General features: G+C 34.9%; 1 protein-coding gene across 4 annotated transcripts in view; it reads left to right on the top strand.

The window, feature by feature from the left end:
* The window catches only part of LOC137651971 (heparan sulfate glucosamine 3-O-sulfotransferase 6-like), a 284,484-nt gene that overhangs the window by 211,792 nt on the left and 62,692 nt on the right, over nt 1-10,000 (top strand). The window lies entirely within an intron of this gene.

Raw genomic sequence — 10,000 nt, 5'->3', positions numbered from 1 at the left:
ACAGAGGTCACAAATAGCTCCAACCAGTGTGACGGAAAAATATTCTCAAACATATTGAAACAATATGATCCAACAAACTGGAACAAATCTGCGGAAAACATCATCAAAATAATAGAAAATATTCCAAAGAAGATCCAGGTAATAAAGAGATTTATAAAGAAAGTTTACATTAATCAGCACATTCCATCAAAGAACAATAAGAAGTCCAATAAGGTGAATGTGCTGATTGATGCGTTGGGAAAAAGAATGCCAAAATGGTGCAATACATGTAATATGTGGTACAGTATTCTTAACCCGCAACATTTATTAAGGAAATCCGATGTATGCCATGCACCAACACATCCTAATTGTGCTAAAGTGCAACAAAAAATAAGAACTAAAGACACAAAGGTATTCTGCTCATCATGCTTAGTATGGATAGAAGATATAATTAAGTCGAGACTGAATCTGCTAATAGTTGAAGAAGAAGAAGAAGAAGAAGAAGAAGAAGAAGAAGAAGAAGAAGAGAAAAATGAACAGGATATGTGTAAGGATGCAGAGGAAATCATTGATACAACATATGATGCCATTCAACAACATACTTACGTAGAAATAGAATATCCTATGGAAACAAATAATAGACCCAAGAGACTCTACCCGGACCTACATACGTTTAAGGAAGAGCAAGAACAAAAAAAAAAAGAAAAGAAAGATAAAGTCTGCAATTCACTGAAAAGAGGGAATTGCAGATTTGGCGAAAGATGCTACTACAAGCATCCAAAGATATGCCATAATTATGAAATATATGGTAAATGTGCGTATTTAGACGGATATGGAGACGAATGAAGAGATCTCCATCCAAAAATATGCAAGAACCTGAAAGAAGGAAAAGGATGCAAATTCAACAAAAAATGTCGATATATGCATCCTGCAACCATGAATGAAAGTCAGAAAACTTAGCAAACAGAAAAAAAAAATGAAAGCAAAAATGAAACAAAAGAAGAAACAAAAAAACAAGCCGAGTATATACCGCGCTATGCACAAAAGGCCCCAAGATATGATGCCTTTGAACCCAAATATGCACAATTAGAGCCTAACTACAAAGAATGCATCTATATGGCCTGGGGTTGGTGCAGATATGGGGATAATTGCAGGTATACACACAAAAATAAATATGAAGGCGAAAGAGCAAATATAATAGAAAAGTTGGATTTTTTAATGGCAGAATTCTGGGAAATGAAGAAAAGAAAATCATATCAGAACAGGAAGGAAGCATGGGAGAATCCATATTATTACCAATACTAGATAATGGGGATGAAACAGAAACCATGATAGTGATGAATGCACAGGGTTTGCTCATGAGTAACTCAAAAAGGAAAATAGAGTTCTTAGAAGAACTAACCCAAATTGAAAAAATAGATATGTTAGATATAGGTGAAACATGGTATTCCCAAGAGACTGGCAGTGACGACCAGATAAAGGGTTTCCAAATATATAGATCAGATAGAAGAAATAGGAATCAAGGGGGAACCACAATATATGGAAGAGACATAAATCAAGGAAAAGTCTGTGAAAAATATAGCAACACAGAATGTGAATTTGCTGCGATAGAATTTGAATATGAAAAATTAGTGAATATTGTAGTCTACAGACCCCCAAATACTAAGGAGTTTGACATAGTAATAGAAAAAATAGATGATATATGTAGAAACCATAAAGACTGGAATATACTCCTATCTGGAGATTTTAACTTTCCTTTCGTGGATTGGAAAGAACGGATAGAAGAAAGTGGTTGCATAAATACATATAAAAACGAGAGTAATAGTAGCGCAGAAGATAAGAGACAGTTTGAAAAGCTTCAAGATATGCTATTAGAACATAATATGCAACAAATAAACCACATTCCAACAAGAAAGGACAATCTCCTAGATTCAGTATTTGTGAATGAGGTGAATTATGTTAAAGAAATAATAGTGTATAACACGGGAATTTCAGACCACAATGTCATAGAATTAATAGTCCATTCCAAAGCAAGTGAACGCAGAGATAAAGCACAAAACGATGGGAAGGATAGGGAAAATATAATTTCTATGGTAAGAATATAAAATGGTCAGAAATAAATGAAGAATTGGACAAAGATTGGAAAAATGTCTTAGTAAGTGATAATATACCGATAAATACGGATATATTATACAAAATACTGGAGAAAATTGTTGACAAATATGTACCGAAAAAAAAAAAATAAACATCAGACATGCATACCAAGAGACAGAAGGATCTTATTTCAGAAAATTAGAAAGTGGAAGAAAAATCTTGCATAAGAAAAAAATGTATGGAAAATGATGGAAATAAAAAGTAAGATAGAAAATGCAGAAAAAAAGATTATACAATCGAAAGAAAATAAAAAAGGGAATTAGAAGTACTTTACTCCTATGCAAAAAAAAGATGAATAAAGGGAGATTAGAAATAGGCCCTCTAAGAATGGAAGGACGGTTAACGAATAAAAAAAGGAAATATGTAACATATTAGCAGAAAAATATAAGAGTGAATTCATGCCATGAATTGTAAATGAGAATAATGAAACAGAAATGAGAGAAGAAAATATTGAATATCTAACGGATATAGATATTAATAAAGCAGATATTGTGCAGGCTATAAGCGAAATTAAAAATGGATCAGCAGCCGGACCAGATGGAGTTCCAGTGATTTTGTTAAAAAAAAACTGCACACACTATCGCAAAGCCGCTTGCAATACTGCTAAGACAAAGTGTAGATATGAGCGAGATATATGTTAAACATAAATTAGCATATATAACCCCTATTTTCAAAAGTGGATCAAGACTAGAGGCAAGCAATTATAGACCAGTTAGTCTAACATCACATATTATGAAAGTGTATGAGAGGGTAATAAAAGAGAAAATAATGAATCATTTGGTTAAGAATAATTTGTTTAATATAGGTCAACACGGTTTTTTGCCCGGAAAAAGTACACAAACCCAACTGATAGCACACTATGAAAACATATATAAAAAATATGATAAATGAAAAAGACACAGACTGTGGTATATCTAGATTTTGCAAAAGCCTTTGACAAGGTAGACCATAATATATTAGAGAAAAAAAATGAGAAAGCATAATATTAAGAGAAAGATAGGAAAATGGATAAAAGAATTTCTACAAAATAGAAAACAGATAGTGGTTGCAAATGACGAGAAATCAGATGAAGCACAGCTAATATCTGGCGTGCCACAGGGTACAGTATTAGCTGCACTGCTGTTTGTTATTAAGATCTCAGACATAGACTGTAATGTTAAGGATTCTGTAGTGAGAAGTTTCGCCGATGACACAAGAATAAGTAGAGAAATTACTTGTGATGAAGATAGGAACTCATTACAGTGAGATCTAAACAAAATATATGAATGGGCGGCGATAAATAGGATAGTATTTAACTCCGATAAATTCGAATCAATAAATTATTGAAACAGAAAAGGAATGGTATACGCATACAGAGGACCTAATAACGAGACAATCACAAAGAATGAAGCAATTAAATGGGAGTGCTATTCAGACACTTTAAAACAAGAAAAGCTGAACACATGATTATGCTGTATAAAACTTATGTACGTAGTACACTCGAGTACTGCAATGTGATATGGTACCCACACTTCCATAAGGATATTGCACAAATAGAGAGTGTACAAAGGTCCTTTACTGCTAGAATAGAAGAAGTTAAGGACCTTTACTACTGGGAAAGACTGCAATTTTTTAAATCATACAATCTACAAAGGAGAAGAGAACGCTACATGATAATACAAGCATGGAAGCAAATAGAAGGAATTACTGAAAACATCATGGAGCTAAAAATATCATAAAGAGCAAGCTGAGGTAGATTAATAGGGCCCAAAACTATACCAGGAAAACTAAGGAAGGCACACAGGACATTAATCCACTACGCACCAGCATCGATAATGCAGCAACTCTTTAATGCGCTGCCAGCTCATCTAAGAAACATATCACGAGTGAGCGTAGATGTGTTTAAGAATAAGCTCGATAAAAACCTAAGATGCATTCCAGACCATCCAAGACTGGAAGATGCAAAATACACCGGAAGATGCATAAGCAACTCTCTAGTGGATATACGAGGTGCCTCACACTGCGGGAGTTGGGGGAACTCAAACATGGAATAAGGCAATAAGGCTCTCTCTCTCTCTCTCTCTCTCTCTCTCTCTCTCTCTCTCTCTCTCTCTCTCTCTCTCTCTCTCTCTCTCAGATTCAGTGTCTTTCAAGATTCTCTCTCTCTATATATTTTTTCTCTTCAATAAAGTCCAGTTATTTGTAAAGCTAAATTTCTCTCTCTCTCTCTCTCTCTCTCTCTCTCTCTCTCTCTCTCTCTCTCTCTCTCTCTCATATACGTTATCCATTTCAGCAAAAACAAATCTATATAAACCAAATCTTCATGTCCGTCCCTCTATCTATCCTTCCATATTCAAGAAGGAAAGTTTTAATTTCATACAATATTATTGCAATTTATTACTGGAATTTCATTGTTTTGTCACCCATCCAAACACCGATTAGATTTACCCTTCCTATAAAGGTTTAAGGGTCGTTCATGAATGACAGAGACAAGCAACTTGACAAGGGGCTAGAGAATAACAATATATATATATATATATATATATATATATATATATATATATATATATATGTATATATATTTACATATATATATATGTATATATATATATATATATATATAGATATATATATATACATATATATATATATATATATATATATATATATATACAGTGTATATATACATATATATACAGTATATATATATATATATATATATATATATACATATATGTATATATGTATATATATTTATATGTTTATATACATATATATATATATATATATATATATATATATATATATATATATATATATATATATATTTATGTATATATATATATATGTATGTATGTGTATATATATATAAGTATATATATATATATATATATATATATATATATATATATATATATATATTTATATATGATTAGCACCCAAGTCCCCTCTCCATCAAGCTATGACCAGGGAGGGCTAGGCAATGACTGCTAATGACTCAGCAGGCATACCTGTACGTTCCCACAAATCCCCCAACTCTATTTCACAGGGATATTAGGGTTGCAGATACTATTAGAAGCAAACGAGCTTTAATAGGTCTTGAACTCCCGTCCAAAAGGCGACCACAACCCTTTATTACCTCCGCTAAGGAGGTTATAATTTCGCGCCGGTTTATTTATTTATTTATTTGATAATTTATTTATTTATGTGTATGTGGACAATGTGATCAGGATCCGGATCAGGATTCTAGATCCGGATTTACGTCAAAACAATTTGACGGATTTTGACAAAATTTCCACCACAGATAAATCTTAAGTCATAGATGACTCCAATAGCTTTTGGAGATGATCCGGTTCCAGACCTGGATTCTAGATCCGGATTTGCATTTATCACAATTTCAAAGACTACGTCAAAACAATTTGACGGATTTTGACGAAATTTCCACCACAGATAAATCTTAGGTCATGGACGACGCCATTAGCTTTTTGAGATGATCCGGTTCCGGATCCGGATTCTAGATCCAGATTTGCATTTTTCTCTGTTAACGTCATCTTTAGGCGGAGGTCAGAAATCATAAATAAAGACAGGCTTATTATTTTGAGTTCTCAATACATACTCGACTCGTAAACAGATTCGACGAAAACAAGTAAAGGTAAAAGAGAGAATGAAGAAAATACTTAATTATTTAATATTCTCAACCCTGTGCTCCAGTGAAGATGTTGATTCAAAAAGGTATAATCCTTAAGCGCGGATCCTCTCACGTATTTTGTAATCCGGGGATTTGTTGCATTATTCAGTGAAGATTTTACGCTCGATAACATTCCATTGTTGAATGTTGAATATACAGAACAACAACAACAACAACAACAAATGCAGCTGCTTCTAGTTCACTGCAGGACAAAAGCCTCAGATATGTCCTTCTACATTCAATATTAATCCATTCTCCCAAAGGGTGGTTTCATAATAATAAAAGGACAAAATTCTGTTGTTAAATGTTAAATATACAACAACAAATGCAGCCGCTTTTAGTTCACTGCAGGACAAAGGCCTCAGATATGTCCATATATATTCAATATTAATGCGTTTCCATCCCGAAAATGGTGGTTTAGTGATAAAAAAACAACAACATAAGGTTGTTTTATATATTAGATATACAACAACAACAAATCCAGCTGCTTCTAGTTCAATGCAGGACAATGGCCTCAGACATGTCCTTATGTATTCAATATTAATCATTTAATCCTAAAGGGTGGGTCCTTAATGAAAAAGGACAACATCCTGTTGTTAAATGTTGAATATACAGCAACAACAACAAAAACAACAAATGCAGCTGCTTCTCGTTCACTGCAAGACAATGGCCTCAGATATATATTTATATATTCAATATTAATCCAATTCCGCCCCCCCCCCTGCAAAAGAGTGGCTCCATAATAGGAAAAATACAAGTTACTGTTTTACTTCGCTTCTTGGAATTAAGCAGAAGTCGTATGCGCGCGCGCGCGCGTGTGTGTGCGCGTGTGTGTGTGTGTGTGTATGTTTGTTCTCAAGAGAGGTGCAATGTGTAGCCACAACTCAAATAAACAAAAGGAGTTCAAAGTGAAAATCTGTAAAATCAATCGTAGACGAAACATATTTTAAATCTCTTCTTGGATGTACGCAGAAGTCGTATTATCAGCAAGCTCCATATGTATGTATGTATGTATGTTTGTTCGTAAGATGTGCAATGTGTACGCCCAACTCGAATAAAAAGGAGTTTAAAGGGAAAATCCTTGGTCTCCTTCTTTAAAATCCTACCAAAGCTTTGCAAGTTCTTCGGCACCACCTTGGGGATCAAGAGAAACATCTCTGGGAGATGAGTGTTTGCCTTTGTAAGCGTATACACTCGAGCAAACACAAACGCACGTGCGTATAAACGCTATTTTTGCGTACCGTTTGCCTCAAGGGAACTGAAGTTTTTCCTTTCCTCACTGGGGTATTTTTCCCTGTTGGAGCCCCTGGGCTTATAGCATCTTGCTTTACCAATTAGGGTTGTAGTTTAGGTAATAATAATAATAATAATAATAATAATAATAATAATAATAATATTCACTGACGCGAGGTCTTTGAGAGACGCATAAGAGAAGGTAGTTGATTCATTACTCCCTAATTATGACATTTGCGTATGAACTCCATTTGTGCGTACCATTTGGGACTGGAGATTTTCACCACATATAATTCACTGTCTTGGAGTGACGCATGATAAAACAAACTTGAATGATCCTTCCCCCACCCCCCATTTCATGGGATGTACGTATAAACGCGATGATTGCGTACCATTTGCCTTCAGGGGGTTAGAAATTTTCATTTCATAAAATTCACGGACGCAAGGTCTTGGAGTGATGCGAAAAAAAACAAAAAAACTTTATCATGCAATGTGCGTATGAACGCTATTAGTGCGTACCATTTGCCTTCATGAGATTAGAAATTTTCATTTCATAAAATTCACTGACGCAAGGTCTTGGAGTGACGCAAAGTAAAAAAAAAATCTTAACTGATTCTTTTCTCCCTTTATCATAACATGTGCGTATGAACGCGATTAGTGCGTATCATTTGCCTTCATGATATTAGAAATTTTCCTTTCATAAAATTCACTGACGCAAGATCTTTGAGTGACGCATAGTAAAAAAATTATCCTTTTCTCCCTATATCATGGGATGTGCGTATGAACGCTGTTTGTGCGTATGAACGCCATTAGTGCGTACCATTTGCCTCAAAGGGATAAGAGATTTTAGCCTCATATAATTCACAGACGCTAGGTCTTGAAGTTTACTTTGTGACGCATATTTTTTTCTTTTCAGCTGTTCCTTTTCCCCCTATTATATGGTCTCTCATCCCTCTATCCTCCTTCCCCCTACTCCCATACCCCCCCCCCCTTCCTCTTTATACTCGTGAAAGAGAACCAACCAACTCTGAACGTGCTTGCGCTCAAGTCAAGGTAATCAGCATTGATCCTGGATTTTTAAATAACCTCCGTAAGCGTCAGCTGACAATTGTCTCCCAAAAGCGACCCTCTGGCGACCCTCCTATAATGGTTCTATTACGGTGTGGCTGTTAAAGTGTGTAAAAATAACACAATCTTATTTTAAGTAATGTATTCAAATTAATTCTTATTTTTTCATACGTTGTTTTTTTATTTTAGATAAAATGAATTGTATATGATTGCATATAGGATTTATTACACCGTTTATTTTAAGTAACAGTCTTATTTTGGATCAAATGAATCGCATATACAGTAATTAACAGATAGTTTTCATTATTAAGAGTCTTCAGGTGAGACGCAAGTAGAGTTATGTCCATATATATCAGAATTATTCAAATGTTTATCATCGAAAATCTATTAAACAATATTACCGTTTTATTCTAAAAAAAGGGCGTAATGGCTCAATTGCATCGGTAGCTATTTTTGATAAAGTCTCTCTCTCTCTCTCTCTCTCTCTCTCTCTCTCTCTCTCTCTCTCTCTCTCTCTCTCTCTCGTACAACACACTGCGTTAAGAATGATGGTGGGAGATATTTGTCTCACCGCTGACAGCAAACCAGCCCAGTATGGGTGTCCCTGACAAATAATACTTTTCTGATAATGGCGATACGCAAATCCTTTCACCACGTGAAGGTATTCCCACTCCTCTCTCTCTCTCTCTCTCTCTCTCTCTCTCTCTCTCTCTCTAGTACAAGACACTGCGTTAGGAATGAAGGTGGATGATTATTGTCTCATCGCTGACAGCAAACCAACCTAGTATGGGTGTCCCTTACTAGTAAAGCTTTGCTTATCATGGCGATACGCAAAGCCCTTTCACCACGTTAAGGTATCCTTACTCCAAACTCCTGCTCCTTCTTATAATATAATTCTGGAAGGAATCTCTCTCTCTCTCTCTCTCTCTCTCTCTCTCTCTCTCTCTCTCTCCTAGAATGATTTACATGGCGTAATAAAACCGTTAGGGAGAAACCGAAGACTAAGTTGGGTAGCAATAAATTTGGTATAATTCCCATTCTGTCGGAAAATACAGCTGTAGCTGGTTGTATCATGACTGTAGTTTAGAAATTTTGGTCTTCTCTCGAGTTCATCCCTAAACTAAAATATTGTAAAGTTAGCTAGAAATTAGGGATAATGGAATTTTAGAAAACGTAGGGTTGTCGAAAAATATATACACACAATTTATATATACCTCTCTCTCTCTCTCTCTCTCTCTCTCTCTCTCTCTCTCTCTCTCTCTCTCTCTCAGTAGGTATGCCTTAACGTGGTGTGAAAGGGTTTCCGTATCGTCATGATCAGCAAAGCTGTACTAGTTAGGGCCACCGATACTAGGTTGGCTTGGTGTGAGCGATCAGAAGAAAATCTTCCACCATCAACAATCCGCATTGGCTAGCGTGGTGATGAAATCTTGGCAAATCCCAGATATGAGTTGACATGTCTGAGGGCTTTGTCCTGCAGTGGGCCAGAAACAGCCGTATTTTTTGTTGTAGTATATATATATATATATATATATATATATATATATATATATATATATATATATATATATATATATATATATATATATATATTTGCCTAACATTATTTACTTGTGCGATGATATCTAGCTTTATTTGCAAAACTGGTTCTCTGTTGAATGATGTATCTGGTAGTTACTTGACTTTAGAGAGTTATGGATTAGGAACCCCAACTCAAAATTATTTCATAGGGACAGGAAACATAACACTACTCGAAGGGATATCCCGTCGAAGGGGAAAGCGATTAATGTGAGATATATATGTCATTGAAATCTTGGAAATGGTAGGGTAGTGTTTCAATGGATGATGTAAACATATACAAACATATTCGCATATATATGTGTGTGTGTATATATATAT

This window comes from Palaemon carinicauda, chromosome 13, assembly GCF_036898095.1.
Source record: "Palaemon carinicauda isolate YSFRI2023 chromosome 13, ASM3689809v2, whole genome shotgun sequence".
NCBI classification, from domain to species: domain Eukaryota; kingdom Metazoa; phylum Arthropoda; class Malacostraca; order Decapoda; family Palaemonidae; genus Palaemon; species Palaemon carinicauda.
This window is presented reverse-complemented; position numbering and strand designations above follow the sequence as displayed.